This window comes from Miscanthus floridulus, chromosome 2 (assembly GCF_019320115.1).
Source record: "Miscanthus floridulus cultivar M001 chromosome 2, ASM1932011v1, whole genome shotgun sequence".
Lineage (NCBI taxonomy): Eukaryota > Viridiplantae > Streptophyta > Magnoliopsida > Poales > Poaceae > Miscanthus > Miscanthus floridulus.
In genome coordinates, this window is record NC_089581.1 from 3,029,476 (window position 1) to 3,046,219 (window position 16,744).

The window sequence follows — 16,744 nt, forward strand, 5'->3', positions numbered from 1 at the left end:
GTTGGAACATATGAATACAAACGAACTTCATATTTTCTTTTTTTTTTCTAGACACCTATCTTAATATTTTCCATCCTTCTTGAGAAGCGGTCATTCTATTCTCGCAATTGAGCTACTATGGTCAATTGGGTGTAGATCAGTTAATTAGGTTCTTAAACTGGAATATGTGCACTTGAGTTTGAGTATTCAGCTTGGCATGAGGACTCACAATTTCAACTATTTATTTTTTATTGGTAGATGACACTCCTAGTGAGGCTAAAAGAACAAGATGTGCGCGCATGTGTTTATGGGAATAAATGTGCGTATACATTTGAATGTATACGTGTGTGATGTGATTTTAAAGAAACAGAGTTTCTCTTGAACCCTATGCCGATTAAAGATTTATAATGCACACTTGTTTCAATAGGCAATAGAAGTGCAGGCGAATAATTAAGGATTCAATTTGGATTGCATCTCAAAAATTCCTAAACTAATATATTTTCTCCTATGTACGGCTTAGTTGATTGGGGCTGTGAAATGAAGTTGAGCATATGTCCTTTGCTGGTTCAATGGTGTTTGTATAAGGCTATAACACTATTGGGTGAAAATATGAATCGTTATATAATAAGTTGTGTCGATTGATAACAAAGGAAAACATGTCTCTACTGGTCAATACAAAAGGAAAGAACCCCTTGGAAGAAGCATATCTGAGTGGCAGCAGATTAGAAATGGATTCAGGCTAATGTCAATTAGAGAGGTAGGACTAAGGTGTCAAACTCTAATGGACAAGTCCAATTAGACAGTCCGTTGTGTAGCAGTGATGCCCAAGAAATAATGGACCCTACATGAGCAAATAAGCATCGGTCCATCAGTGCTATAGTGTACAAAAACAAGGCACCAAAGCCATCTGCAACAAAGTAGAGTGAGTTTTCTCTCCATCCGATGATTTGTGTGAGAAAAGAACCACTTGCTACAGTCATCACTAATATATTATCTATGGGCATCGACTCGAAATAGATGATACGATCCCTATTTTCAAGAGTCATTTGTAATAGGTATCACTTCATACAGTGTGAGAGTGATGTCTAAACATTATCTCTCTCTCCATTTCGGGCATCACTTGAGCCATACACTACGGAAGGCCTTATCATCGTGGAGATGCGTCCGTAGGGCCCATAGTTGGAGAGGGTTGAAGCATTGGGTTGTTGTGAGGGACTTAGCTTAGCGACAGAACGGTACCAATAATGTTGAATTCTTGAATCAAGCTACATAGTGGTGCATCTTCTGGTCCACAAGAGGGGACAACTATCCTAACTTTGGTTCAGCATGGAAGAGGTGATTGAAGTAGTTGATGCTTTACATAAGTGAAAAGAAATTCATACAAAGATAGATTAAAATTATGCAACCACATGAGTTTGCACAATTGGCCTATGCGTACGATGGTTTTAGCGCTTTAGGTCAACAACTTGTATTAAGCTAATATAGCCTCTCCTCAAAAAAAGAAGAGTCTTGGTCCTACACCGAGTGTTTTGGGATAAAAAAAACACACTCAGATTCGTCTCTCTACGCATCTTTCTCCTCCGCACGCGCCGCCGCCACCCACTGCCCCATCGTGACGCGGTAGGGTCTCGAAACCCCCCCCCCCCCCCCCCCCCCCCCCCCCCCCCCCGCCGCCATGGCCGCCTCCTCCACCGCTCGCTCTGGCGGCGTCACTGACACCTTCACCTTGCTGCCGTCTCTTCCGCCCTCATCATCCTATCCCGCCGACTTTCTAAAAATCTCTTCTAAGTCCGTTGGAGATAAAAAAGAGGGAGAGAGCCCATGCCCGCCGGAGAAGAGGAATAAAGTATTCAACGCTCGAGCTAGGTGTAGAATTAACATTTTGACATTCCTCCCTTGGCCCTGTCTCGGTGGCTCCATTGTTTGTGGAGCTGAAAAGTCTGGAAGCGGCCGCGCGGCCCCGAGAAAATTTTGAACTCTGCAACGAACCACCACGCACCACCGCTTTTTGAGCTCGCGGCGAGGGTTTCGGCGGCGGCGGCGGCGGGCGCGACATGGCTGGGATGAAGCCCACCCCAGTCAAGCCCGCCGCTCCCTCCACCCAGCGCAACGGCAGCGCGGCCCCCGGCTCCAAGAGCCGGCCTAAGCAGGCTTCAGAGGAGGCCGCGGCCGCCAGCGCCAAGGCGCAGTCGGCCTCCAAACCGCGCAAAACCACCAAGGAGAAGCCGGCGGCCGCGAAGAAGAAGCGAGACAAGCCAGAGCCCCAAGTGGGCGGCAAGCGTAAGAAGCAGCAGGCGTCTGCCGACGCGGCCACGCCCGCGAAGAAGAGGAAGAAGGGCGGCGAAGGCCCGGAACCCAAACCCCAGAAGGAAGCCACGCCCGCGAAGAAGCACAAGCCATCCGGCAAGCCGGAGAAGCCCGCGACATCTGGGAAGAAGCAGAAGCCAGCCGGGAAGCCCGCGACGCCCGCAAAGAAGCAGAAGCCAGCCGGGAAGTCCCCGACGCCCGCGAAGAAGCAGAAGCCAGCAGGCAAACCCGCCACTCCCGCGAAGAAGCAGCAGTCAACCGGCAAGCCCGCGACGCCCGCGAAGAAGCAGCAGTCACCCGGCAAGGCCGCGACGCCCGCGAAGAAGCAGCAGTCCCCCGGCAAGCCAGCGACGCCCGCGAAGAAGCAGCAATCACCCGGCAAAGCGGAGAAGCCCACACCGAAGAAGCAGCATCAGTCACCCGGCAAAGCGGAGAAGGCCACGCCGAAGAAGAAGCTGCAGTCACCCGGCAAAGCGGACAAGCCCACGCCGAAGAAGCAGCAGCAGTCACCCGGCCAGAGCGCAGAAGCCCGCGGCGGCGGCGACCTCGCCCACGAAGAAGCAAGCCAAGCGCGAGAAGCCCACGCCCACCAAAAGGAAGCGCGGCGACGATGAGCCCCAAAAGGAAGCCAAGAGCCCCAAGAAAGCGCCTGCCAATGGGGAGGCGCGCGCATCTACGCCCGTGAAGGAGAAGCGGAAGGACCAGAAGGCGGCTGCGGCAGACATGGGTGTGTGCAGCTTCCCCATGGCGCGGGTGCGGCAGCTGATGCGGGTCGAGGACGCTACCATCCGCGCTTCCAGTGAGGCTGTCTTCCTCATCAATAAGGCTTCCGTATGATTCCTTCCCCCGCATGCAATGGTTTATGCTAGCAATTAGACATCGGAGGATTAAAGCATTGCATCATTCTATCCGATTGTGATGATTTAGGATTGAATCGATCGAGTTACGTAGATTTACTTTGGTGATGCCATCAGTGCCGACTTGGTGTGCGACGAATTGCCTTAAGATATTGTCAGCTGTAACCTGTAACCACATGAGCATGTGCTACCCCCAATTCACCCTGCGGGATCTGTCCCTGTACACCGTGAATGGGTACACCGAAAGAAGTTGCCCTCAAACTTACTGTGAAATTGGTTTGAATTTGTATTTCGTTGTCAGTTTACATTTGCAAGGTGTAACTACATATGAATTGTGGGCGTCACTATCTGATCTGGAGAAGTAAACATTTTCTACTTTCTAGCAAAGCATCATATCATTCTATCTGGTGCCAATAGCTTAGGATTGATTTCCTGAGATTTACTGCATTGATGCAATCAACATCAGAACGATTTATGTTTCTGTACATGTGCTCAGGAACATGTGCTCTCCTAATCACACCCTGCTCGATTTATGTTTCTGTACTGCGTTGACCAATACTGTACATAAAGCTAGTGTCTTTACTGTCTTGCAGGGAGCCAGGGACTTATCTGAAATATTGGTGCTGTACTGTTGTTTATTGTATTCTTGTACATTGAGACATTAGATTTATGTTACTGAGTTGCTGGATTTCGTTAATAGGATTATATTGGCCTAATAACATAGTAATTCTTACATATATCCAGAGAGGATGTTTGTGGCCTAGTGTGGGGTTTCCAGATTTGTTGTCTGCCACTTTTGACTTTTGTTCATCTGTTAGAAGCATTAATTATATTACTAGTATCTACTTGTCTTCATGGTAATAAACGATCTGTAGCTAACTGGATTGTCCACATAACACGCCGCATCTGGGTTTGATTCTGTTGCCGTTTTAGACCACAAGTTATTTCAAAAACTCATAGACTGGGCAGAAAACTCGAGTGAAGCTTAGTATTTGGAGAATTTTTCTGAGTTCTGTTGATGATTTGCATTTACAAGGGGCAGCTAGACATGAATTATGAATTATAGGCTTGACTAGCTGATTGAGGCAAGTAAACATGTTCTACTCACTTAGCAAGCTAACACAGCCGATGCCTTGCCACTGCCAGCAAAATCATTGACATAAAAATTTAAGTGCTTTGTATTAATGTCTTCAGGGGATGGAGGGATAGATGGCACCAAGAGAAAAGATTGTTGGAGAGTAGCTTCTTTCCGTCCCTGTTCTTTGTTAATACTCATTTTTCTGGGGGATGGGTTGGGGGAACGATGGTTGTACTACTACTACTACAATTTGCACCTTTCATCCCTGTAAAATTCATTCGTTTGGAATACATGCTGACATTTGGTGTTTGCAATGATTTCTGAAATCTGATATTGTAGCTGCACCTCTAATTGCAGGAGTTCTTTTTGGGGAAGTTTGCAGAGGATGCTTATTGCAATGCCGTGAAGGATCGTAAGAAGTCCATTATTTATGATAATCTCTGTAAGTTGGTTCTTGCTTCCTATCAACTTAATGTTTACATTTTATCTAAAAAGAACCAACTTAATATTCTTCATCGTCTGCTCTTAAAAAAGCAATCAAAAGTCGCAAGCTGTGGCTGCATTTAAGTACAGAGGAAGAAATACACAGAACAATCAAAAGTGCACATAAAACATCAGATTGTTCAAACACAAATTATCTACTAAGACCTGAGTGCAGTGATCTTCAAAGTTTGCCCGAACTACTGACTTTGTGTAATATGCCTCTGAACTTATTGTCCAAACGTTCAAGGCTTCTGTACCTTGTGTTGTGTGGTTGTAAAAAGACCATTCTCAGATAAAACCGTACTATTTGAGTTAGATGAATCTCTCTTTTTTCAGTCAAGCATCGTACTACAGTAAATGCAAACAATCAATATAGAACTATAATAGACAACTGCTGTGTGAAAGAGACAGACGGCTGGTCCCTGAAATCTTATTTTATTGTTTGTTCTTGTGGGCCTTAGTGCGTAGCTATGCTTTTGTTAAAGCTCACTCTCAGGGTAAAATAAGACCCCTAAACATGATAATGTATATCTAGGATTGTGATGCATGAATTTATTCACATCTTTCATCCAATTCGTAGTTGTACTCCCATTGCACTCATCTCAGAATCACCATCAAAATCAAACCTGTTTCCTAGCAGTTTAAGTAGTACTCCTTCCATTCCAAATTGTAAGATGTTTTGACTTACAATTTAGAACGGAGGGAGTCCTAAATAGTTCTTGTAGCCTGGCTTCCATCTATCAATTTTTATTGTTGGTACATATCTCATGTAACTTGTGCTCTCATTTTTCAGCAACAGCTGTTTGCAGTCAGAAGGGTTTAAAGTTCCTTTCAGGTAAATTCTTTATCCACATTTGTTGCTATGCTATGAAGCATGAGGAACTGATCAGTTCGTTCATGCAATTTTTTTTTCCAGATTTTGTACCGCAGAGAGTTGCAGCCGAAGATGCTTTGAAGGCAATGGCAGGCAACAACTCATAACCCATTATGCTAGACTAGATTGTTAGTCCTCTGTTGAGGCATGCTAGTGTTTTCTCCAACATATATAAGGAAACATGTAGTATTGACTGGTTACTGAATTCTATCATAGATCAGATGATGCACCGTAGCTTGTGCTTTCTGTTCGATTTATCATTTATCACCCAAGACCTGTATTAGTCCGTAGTTAAGAGTGGATTCAAATGTTTCTTGAAAGTATTTTTTTAAATCTCATTAAAGTATATTTAGAAGCTTCAAAAAATAAATTTTAGTTTAAAAAAATGGGAAAATATCTAGGAAAAATTTACAAAACATTCTAATCAATGCATAAACATGTTTTAAAAGCTTCTTGAACCTCGTCCGCTTCTCCCTCATTGTGGGGGTATGACCTCGGATACCCACGTCAGATCACATGGGCTGCGCCCCCAGGGGTGCCTCAGCCCACAAGATGAAGCCTTGCGGGGCACGATGCTGCTCGGCGCCTTCCGCAAGACACTGGGAAGATATCCTGAAGATACTACAAGATCTGTTAGGATACGTATGATCCCATAATTTCTGTAATTTGTTATTACTTTTCGGTTATCTCCTAGATCTAACCGACTTGTAACTCTGCCCCTGGACTATATAAGGCGGGCAGAGACCCCCTCAAAACTCACGTAATATCATACGATAGCCAATACAATCCAACAGACCACATGAGTAGGGTATTACGTTATACAGACAGTCTAAACCGGTCTAACTCGTGTGTCTCTATTGCCTTCTTGTTCTTGATTACATGCATATCTGCCGATCAATCTACCTTCGTGGGATACCCCACAGAGGACCGCCGACGATATTCTGTCGATAGTTGGCGCGTCAGGTAGGGGTGTGCGTGCTGTTTCTATATCGAACAAGATGGTACGTTCTGCAGGCTTTTCGTCCCTCCCACAGCCCAGCCAGATCTTCACGGTCGGATTGATCTCGTGGATCATCAACGCTGACGGAGTCAGAGAGCTCATCGAGCCGGTGCAGATCGATATTATGCCGATCACCCCAACACCTGCGATTGTAGATCTGATCTCGAAACCACCTCCGAGGTCATCTTCACTTATAACTCGCCGCCCGCTCCCCCGCTACCTGAGGAGGCAAATCAACAACGACGACCTGATCGCATCCATCGACCAGGTTGGCCAGAAGCTTGTCGATTGCCTCTCCATCACGGAATCGGCTCTGACCACTCTAGTTCAGCGCCGACCACCCTCCAGTCCAGATCTATTGGAGGCTGCTCGAGAAACTCTAGGGGTTACGGTCCTATCCTTCGGGCTCACCAACATCACCGCCACTTATCAAGAGGCCATACGGGGCAAATTCGCCGACCAGGTTGGAGATGTCCATCCTCTCGCCGACCAGATCGCCGACTAGCTCCCATCGGCTGTCAACATGCTACATGTGGGCCAACGCCCTGGAGCATCCCTCCAAACCATCCTGGAGGAGAATCCAGACTCCGAGTCCTAGGGCTCTATGGATACTGTTGCTGAAACCTCCACCGAACAACCTCCTCTCCCTCCCTTCCGTGGAGGCGCTATCTTTAACGTCAGTGTCGACAGCCCCCTGTGGGAAGGGGAAACCGAGGAGGACCGCGTCGCCCGCGTCAATAGGAACATCAACCGTGCACAGCGCCGAGCAAACGAGGCTGCCCTTGCGATGGCCGAGGCTCAGCTTGACTCGCAAGGAAGGCCACTCCAACTCCACCGCAACCTCGACGATGAATTTGTTCGTGTTGACGGCCACGACGTCTACAAGACCCAAAGCGCCAACCTGGCCGTAGCCGCCAACGAGCTCGCCCGGCTCCCGCATACACCAGGGGTCGCCAAGGTTACCGCCATGCTTAAAGCGGCGCACTACCAAGTCAACGAGATCCGCCAGGATCAGAGACCTTCATACTCCACAAGCTCAATTCACCGATCAGTCGCGCCAAGATCTGATCGCCGCCCAAGTCATTTCACCGACTAGCACCACGACAACAGACAGCCCCTCTAGGGGGAGCTAGGGGCAATCGCATCGAACACCTTCGCCAACACGACCAGGAGGTCGACCAGGACATCCAAGTGCACCTCAATAATCTCTGAGACACACGACGACGTATCGATGAGTGCCGCTTCGGTCGCCATGAAGAAGAAGTACGCCACCGTCAAGAGTACGAGCAAGAGTTCGATAACCCAGACTCAGCTCTCGAGCCGCTCAACGCCGGCAACACTGCAGATCATGGCGCCGACAACCCCGAAGGTCCCCCAACATTCACGAGGGCACTTTGAACACTTCAATAGCTCCGTGGTTTTAAAATCACTGGGGTCGAGCCCTATGAGGGAAGGATAAACCCCACACAGTGGCTACAGGCTTACGCCACTACTGTGTGCGCCGCCGAAGGAGATACCAGTGTCATGACGAACTATCTTCCTATCATGCTCACGCCAACCGTGATGAACTAGTTCACAAGCCTTGCCCCGGACTCCATCGGATCCTAGGAAGAGCTGAAAAAGGTCTTCACCGACAACTAAATGGCTACGTGTACTCGGCCGGGCATCAAGCATGATCTGAACTGTATCTACCAGAAGCCGTCCAAGCTCCTCCGTAGCTACATCAGATGCTTTTCCGAGATGAGGAATTCTATTCCCAATATCACAAAAGCTGAGGTCATCACCGCCTTCGTCCGAGGACTCCATCACCGTGACCTCCGCTCTAAGTTCAATCACAAACCTCCAATGGGGATTGACGAGATGATTACGACCGCCAACCAGTACGCCGACGTCGAGGAAGCCGAGGTACGCTTCAATGAGGATGTCGACACTCATCGCTTAACTCGCCGCAGCGACGATCGCCCCGATGATCGGTGCCACAACGACTGCTGCTACAATGACCGCAGTCACCATCGGGACAGTGGCTGTGATCGGCCAGAAGGATCCAAGTTTGGTCAATATCGCCGTCGCCGATTAGACCACATCGTCGCCGCCATTGATAAACCTCACGCCAAGCACAACTATGACGAGCAATACAAGAAGATCCTAGAGGGCCCGTGCCTCCTCCACAAAAATGCCAAGCATAAGATGAAGGACTGCCTTGGCTTGGCTAAGGAGTTCCAGGCCAAAAAATCGGACGACGACAACAACGACGGAGCCGGAGGCCACCGACCACCTGGGGGCAACAACAATGCTTTCCAAGATCACGACAAGGTGGTCGCCACCATCTTCGAGGGCCTCGCCTCCGCCGAAAGTAGAAGAGAACGGAAGCTCACCGCACGTCGGGTGCTCACCGTCAATGCGGAAGACATCGTCGCCAACCCCAGCTATTGACCCTGGTCTAAGGTCCCCATCACTTTCAATAGGGGCGATCAGTGGGCGGACATCCCTTACATAGGGCGTTTCCCCCTTGTCCTCGACGTAATCGTCCAGAAAGTGTTTTTTAGAAAAGTACTCGTCGACAACGGGAGCGCTCTGAACCTCCTCTTTGTCAGAGCCCTAAAGGAGCTAGGGCTCGGGATAGGAGATCTCACACTCTCTGACTCCTGCTTCTGGGGTATGGTACCTGGCAGGGCATCCAAACCGCTTGGAGAGATCACCCTACCAGTATAGTTCAGCATGGCTAGCAACTACCGCATCGAGCACATCAACTTCTACATCACCGACTTCAACACCGCCTACCACGCTATACTTGGTCGGCCAGCTCTAGCCAAGTTCATGGTCGTACCGCACTATGCCTATCTGGTGCTGAAGATGCCTTTCCCTATAGGAGTCCTGGCCCTGCGAGCCAACCTCTCCATCGCCTACGCCTGCGAGATAAAGAGTCTCGCCCTCACCGAAGCCACCGACCTCTCCATCTAGATGGCTAGTGTGGTCACCGATGCCAAGATGGTGCCCACCGATGACCTAGAGATCCCATTGTTGGAGCCTCCTCGCGCCTTCGCCAAGTCCAAGAAAACCAAAGAGGTTGGCCTCAGCCTCGATGACCCCTCCAAGACCATGAAGATTGGGGCTCATCTCAACCCCAAATAGTTAAGCACGCTCATCTCCTTCCTACATGCCAACACCGACATGTTTGCTTGGAAACCTGTAGACATGCCAGTGGTATCACGGGAGAAGATCGAGCACTCCTTGAATGTCTCGCTGACCGCCAAACCGATCAAGCAAAAGCTCCGACGATTCACGCCAGACAAGAAGGAGGCTATTAGGGTAGAAATAAAATAGCTCCCAGCTACCGGATTCATAAAAGAAGTGTATCATCCTAAATGGTTAGCAAACCCTATTCTCGTTCAAAAAAGAATAAAGAATGAAGAATGTGCATTGATTACACTGATCTTAACAAACACTACCCTAAAGACCCCTTCGGTCTGCCTTAGACAGACGAGGTTGTAGACTCTACCGCCAGCTATGAACTGCTCTCCTTCCTCGACTATTACTCCGGCTATCACCAGATATCCCTCAAGGAAGATGACCAGATCAAGATATCGTTCATCATGCCTTTCGGTGCGTACTGCTACACCACCTTGTCCTTCGGACTCAAGAACATCGGGGCCACATACCAAAGGGCCATCTAGATGTGCCTCGATCAACAGATAGGCCGCACCATCGAAGCTTACATCGACGATGTGGTCATCAAGTCCAAGACCGCCAATAATCTCATCGCTGACCTTGAAGAAACATTTGCCAACCTGAAAAGGTATAGATGGAAGTTGAACCCTTCAAAGTGCATCTTTGATGTTCCATCCAGCATACTCCTGGGCTACATCGTCAGCGCCTGTGGCATCGAACCCAACCCCGACAAGGTCTCCACCATCACCAACATGAAACGCCCAACTTGCGTAAAGGATATATAGAAGCTTACAGGTTGCATGGCTGCTCTCAGCCGCTTATATTGCGCCTTAGCGAAAAGGGACTACCGTTCTTCAAACTCCTCAAGGCCTCCGAGCGCTTTTTCTGGTCAAAGGAGGTAGATACAACTTTCGAGCAGCTCAAGTTGTTTTTAACGAAGCCTCCGATCATGATGGCACCTTGACCAGACAAAAATCTACTGATCTACATCACCGCCACCTCTCACGTCGTTAGCATAGCTATCATCGTCGAACGCAAGGAGGCCGGGCATGCCTATAAGGTGCAATGTCTGGTCTACTTCATCAGCGGAGTCCTTAATGAGCCAAAAACTCATTATCCTCAAGTTTAGAAACTGCTATACGCTATTCTGATCATGTCATGCAAGCTCCGCCATTACTTTGAGTACTACATGATCACCGTGGTCATCGAGTTTCCTCTAGGGGACATTCTCCACAATAAAGAGGCCAATGACCGCATCATCAAGTGGGCTATTGAGCTCGACACTTACTCCATTGAATTCAGAAGTAAGCCTACCATCAAGTCATAGATGCTCGCTGACTTCATTGCTGAGTGGACCGAGATCCAAGAGCCCATCCCCGCTACTTGCCCCGAGCACTGGGTGATGCACTTTGATGGCGCCCTCAACATCAACGGTGCTGGCGCTGGCATTCTGTTCATTACGCCGACCAAGGATAAGCTCCGATACGTTTTTCGAATACATTTTCCAGCTTCCAACAATGCCGCCGAATACAAAACATGTCTCCATAGACTCCATATAGCCGTTGAGATCGACGTCAACCGCCTAATGGTATACGGGGACTCCACACTGGTTATCAACTAACTCAACAAAGACTGGTCTTGCTCCAGTGAGAAGACAAACGCATACTACGCCGAAATTAGGAAGCATAAAGGGAAGTTCTATGGTATTGAGTACCACCATGTGATACGAGATCAAAATCAGCTCACCGACCACCTATCCAAGATAGGCTCCTCTCACGTCGCGATTCCACCTAGGGTCTTCGTTCAAGACCTCTTTACGTCGTCCATTAAGGAAGGGAAGGAAGTTCAAGAAATCCCCCCCATTGAGCAGCTGGTACTTATAGTACCTTCGCTGGCCACTGATTGGAGAGAACAGTTCATCAAGTACCTCACCAGCGTCGAAGTACCCATCGACAAGACTAAACCTGAACGCCTAATCTGTAGAAGCAAGCATTACGTGCTGGTGGATAGGAACTAGATGAGGAAAAGTGCCAAAGAAGGGATACTGCCGAAATGCATCACCCAAGGAGTGAAACTACTTCTCGAAATTCACTCTGGTTCCTACAACAACCATGCGGCCTCGAGAAACCTGGTCAACAAAGCTTTCTGAGCTGGTTTTTACTGGCCCATGGCCATCTTTGATGTAGAAGACCTCGTCCGACTTATGAAGAATGCTAATTTTTTGTCAAGCAAATCCACATGCTGGCACAAGAACTGTAGACCATCTCAGCTTCCTAGTCTTTTGCTTGCTAGGGACTGGACATGATCGGGCCTTTCAAGCCAGCGCTAGGTGGTTTCCGATAGGTATACATCGCCATCGATAAGTTCTCCAAGTGGATTGAATACAAACCGCTTATTTCGGCCACTTCAAAGAAAACAGTCGAGCTCTTCGAAGATATCATCCACAAATTCGGTCTCCTAAACAGCATTATCACCGACCTCAAAACTACATTTACTAGTCATCATTTTTAGGACTTCTGCGAAGACCGATGCATCTTCATCAAATACGTCTCCGTTGCCCATCCTAGAGCCAATGGCCAGGTCGAACGGGCAAACGACATGATCCTTGATGCTCCAAAAAAGAGGCTATATCAGAAAGAAGAAAAACATCCGAGTAGATGGCTCAAAGAGCTATCAGCTATGGTCTAGGGACTGCGCACTCAAGCTAGTTGTAGCACCGGCGTGTCTCCATATTTCTTGGTCTATAGCTCAGAAGCCATACTACCAGCGGACATTGCCTTCCGAGCACCTAGGGTAGAAAATTATGATAAAGAGCAAGCCATAGCTGTTCGGACAGAGGACATCGACACGGCCGAGGAAGAACATCTGATCACTTGTATCCACACAGCCAAATACCTAGAAGGCTTGCAAAGATACTACAACCGCAACATCAAAGGTCGTTCATTTGCTGTCAGCGACCTTGTTCTCCGCACAAAGCATAAAACCGAAGGGATGCACAAGCTCCTCGCTCTTGGAAGGGCCTTACGTGGTCAAAGAGGTTACCCGACCAGAGTCTTATCGGCTATGCGACTTGGACGAAATCGATATCCCTAATTCATGGCACATCGAGCACCTTATACGTTTCTATCCTTAAAACGCTCCAGATATGTATTCTCCACTCCATGATAAATAAAGTTTTGGTCGCCATAATTTGTCTCCATTATTTCTTCGTTACGATTTAATTTCCACTTACGGTCGCCAGCTCTAAGCTACTCCTTAACGAACTCCAACACAAGATCACCATAAATGCTCCGCCATGTTTCTCCATATCTCCATTATGTGATCGCCATAAACAATCCGCCATGTTTCTCCATATCTCTGAAATGAATCTCCAATCGCCGAGCAACACATGTTTTGTTTCATGCTCTATGGAGAAGACCCAATCTCTGATCTCTCCCTACACGTGTTACGGGATCCACGCTCTGCGTTCTAGGTGGTCGGCTACGGTTCCTTGGTCACGCCTGTTCCTCCTACACGTGCACGAGCTCCGCGCTCGACGTTATGGACTTTGGGCTAGCCAAGGCTAAGAGCCCAGTAAAGAACTAACTGCTCGGACCCTACTAATACTACATATATCTCCAAGTTATTTCACCAACCGATAAGCAGCATTCATTCTGCTATGTTCTCTATGGAGAAGACCCAGTCTCCGATCTCTCCCTACACATGCTATGGGCTCCGCGCTCTGTGTTTTGGGTGGTCGGCTATGGTTCCTTGGTCACGCCTATTCCTCCTACTTATGCACGGGCTCCGCGCTCGACGTTACGGACTATGGGCTAGCTAAGGCCAAAGAGTTCAGTAACGAACTAACTGCTCGGACGCTACTTATACCACGTATAATTGCGTTAGGGTTAACACTACAATGATTCTTCAATGAAAAACTAGCAAACTGCATAAACATGCACATGACATTTTACAACATTTATACATATATATAAATGATTGTCTATGCCCTTGTGCGTTTTAACTACTCTCTCTAGTTATTATAGACTTTTCTCTGAGCAGATCATTGGGCTTCGCCACCACCGTCCATTTCGCCAAACAGGTCGACGTTGTCGGCCAGCTTCTTCGCCGCATCTTCCACCTCATCTTCCATCTGCTGGTGCTCCGTTACGCCCATCCCTCTAGCGAATCCAGCCCCTATCGCTTGAAGGTCAATGGTAGGGTAATGGGACCGAACCACCGCTAAGGCATGTGTAACAGCGGGTGACGATGGCGTTGTTGTTGAAGCTTTTGAAGTTCTCCCATGCCGCCTTGCACCTCTCGATGATGGCGTCCAAACGTGGTGGCCTATCGTCAGGTTGAGGAGCCACCTCTAGGTCGACGCAGTCGAGCACTAGCTTGACTCTAACAACTACGGCGTCGAGCTTGCTCCGTTGGGATCTGACCTCCTGCTCCAGCACATCAAACTACGCCTTGACCCTCCAACGGTAGTCTACAGGCATTACAAGGTTCTATCAAGTAAGGAAATTACTCCAATAGTAACTCCGACAATGAAGTACTCACCTTTCAGCTCCTCGGTCAGCTTCTCCACTCGCCCTGAGTCCTTTGTCTTCTCCTCTCAGAGTTGCCCGATGGTTTTGCGCAGCTAGCTGAGCTCCGCATCTTGCTATACAAGCACAATGATTATCAGCAACAATATGATTGTTTCAACAATATAAAGCACATTTGCCGATACGCCATACCTGCTTTTTGCTTGGAGACGTTTCTGAGCTGCTCGGATTCATGCTCCAGCTGCTCAGAAAGACCCGTCAGCTGCTTGGAGCTACGTTCTAGCTGCTCGGACATGCCCTGCAACTGCTCGGACACCGTCGCCAGCTGCTCGGATAGGACACCCTTTTGGTATTCTAGACCCCGCGCGTTGGACTCAGCGAGGTCTCATTCGTGTTGGGCCCTCTAGATGTTCTTCTCCCTAAGCTTCATCGCCTCCTTAAGCTTTTCATTATCCTCGGCAAGGGGCTCCATCCTCTTGATCAACTGTCATCATTGTTTGGCGGTCCGAGTAATACCCTACAAAAGCGCCAAGATTATGAAGATGAACAATCTCCAACGTCAAAGATGAACATTGCAGATGTAGTCCTGACCTTGATCTGCTTCATCACTGCGGATAGGGCAGACTCTAGCCTCCTAAGCTCCCTGGTGGTGTCCTCTTCAACAACCACCACTTCATCGCCCTGCTTGTGGAGGATTTAGACAGCTTGAGGTCATGATTCCTTATGCTCAATCTCTTCCACTTCGTCCCCCTCTGTAGCTAGAGGCACCACCTAGGGGCTCGTTGGCCGAACAGCATATCCGACCACTCCCTCTAATACTTTAGGGAGCGCCGTCTGCTCCCCTGGCACCACAGGCTTCTCTGTTCTAGACTCTATCATGGTGTGGGATACTCCAGACTCTGCTCCCAAGGACCCGGTGGCTTTCGTCGTTGCCCCAGGCACTGCCGCCGAACCATCCACCATCGGTGCCAACCTTTCACTGCTGCCAAGTCCACCAGCAGGGGTGGTTGACTCCTCCGCAGGCTACCAAACACCCAGGGATTCCAGGATGGGAGCGGCTGGCATCGCCTCCACATCGGGACCAGCCCCCGGCTGCTCGCTGGTCTAGACAGATGGATTCAACTCCTCTGTACGCCTCGCTCTGCATTAGATTAACTCATTAATCACCACCATGATAGGGATTCGACAACAAATTAACTCCAAGACAAGGATACTTATGTGTCGGCTTGCCGGTATACTTTTCTAAATTGGTGTTGCCTTCCAAAGCCCCTAGGCGTGGCCCTAGGGTTGACTTGAGCGCCCTAGGGTGGAGATCTCGCGGTCTCCACCGTCGGCCTCTCCTCCGCCTATCGCTGAGGGACTCTCTTTGCTCGCTGCTCGGGGACTCCCTCCCCTTCCTTCATTTGCTCCTCTATGCGTGTGTTGCATGGAGGCGCCTCCATGCTCGGAGAAGGAGCTACAGGAGCCCCATCATCATTCGACCACTCAAAAATCGCCGCACTTCGTGTTCGGGTGGTCTGGTCACCGCCAAGCGAGATGCCACCCGATTTGTGGGGAATAGCACCAGCCGTCTTCCTCTTCTTTTGGGCTGGCTCATCTACCGCTGCCCTCTTCCCCTGGACTTTCTCTGACACCGGGGGTACTCTCCGTCCGACCAGTGTTTGCGTCTTCAGACTCCGATGAGGCGCTGGCTACATCTTCTTCAGGCCGAGCTAGTGGCCAGGCGTCTACTACCTATGGCCAATCACCCCTCGGCACGCCTGAGAAGTACACCACTCTTTCCTGTGAATAGATCTTTGCATAAGTGAATCAGTTCACTGCTCGACAACGGTAATGGATAAAAAGCATCATGAACACGACAATTGGGATGGTTACCTGAGGAGGCGGATTTGTACAGTTGAAGGCCCTCGTCTGCCTTGACATGCTAAATGAGGCATTTGGAGCGAATAGCTCTACGACCCACTCTAGCACGTCGTCCTTCGACAACCTCCCCGTGCTCCCCCGGGTGCCGTCGTTGTTACCCTTGAAGTCAAAGCTCGGGTAGGCCCTCTCCTTATAGGGCTAGACATGGCGCACTATGAAGCTCACCGCCACCAGTCCGCCGTTAATCTCCACGCCTTTTATTAGGTTGAGGAGTTCCCTCACCTGCTCCATGTTAGCACTGCTCGACTTCTCCAACCAGCTCTTTTGGCTCTCTGGGATATGGTCGATGTCGCAACGAATTGTAGGATGGCTCTACTTCATGTAGAACCACCTGGCGTTCCACCCCTTTAGCGAAGTATTCAGTGGTACAGTGATGTACTCGCTCACCATCCCGTCCTAGAGTTGCAGATATACGCTGCCTCTGCGTTTTACTCTGATGCAAATGAGCTTTATTACTTGTACTCATGCTTATTTCATATCCTTTGAGTACATTATGTTGGCTTGGGTCATATAAGCTTGTCTAACTCTTTTGTTCTTATTGACAAA

The 16,744-nt window shown here is 48.9% G+C and overlaps 1 pseudogene; it reads left to right on the forward strand.

Moving 5' to 3' along the window:
* Window positions 1-1,808: 1,808 nt before the first annotated feature.
* LOC136537652 (histone H1-like) lies at window positions 1,809-5,941 on the forward strand (annotated as a pseudogene).
* Window positions 5,942-16,744: the final 10,803 nt, after the last annotated feature.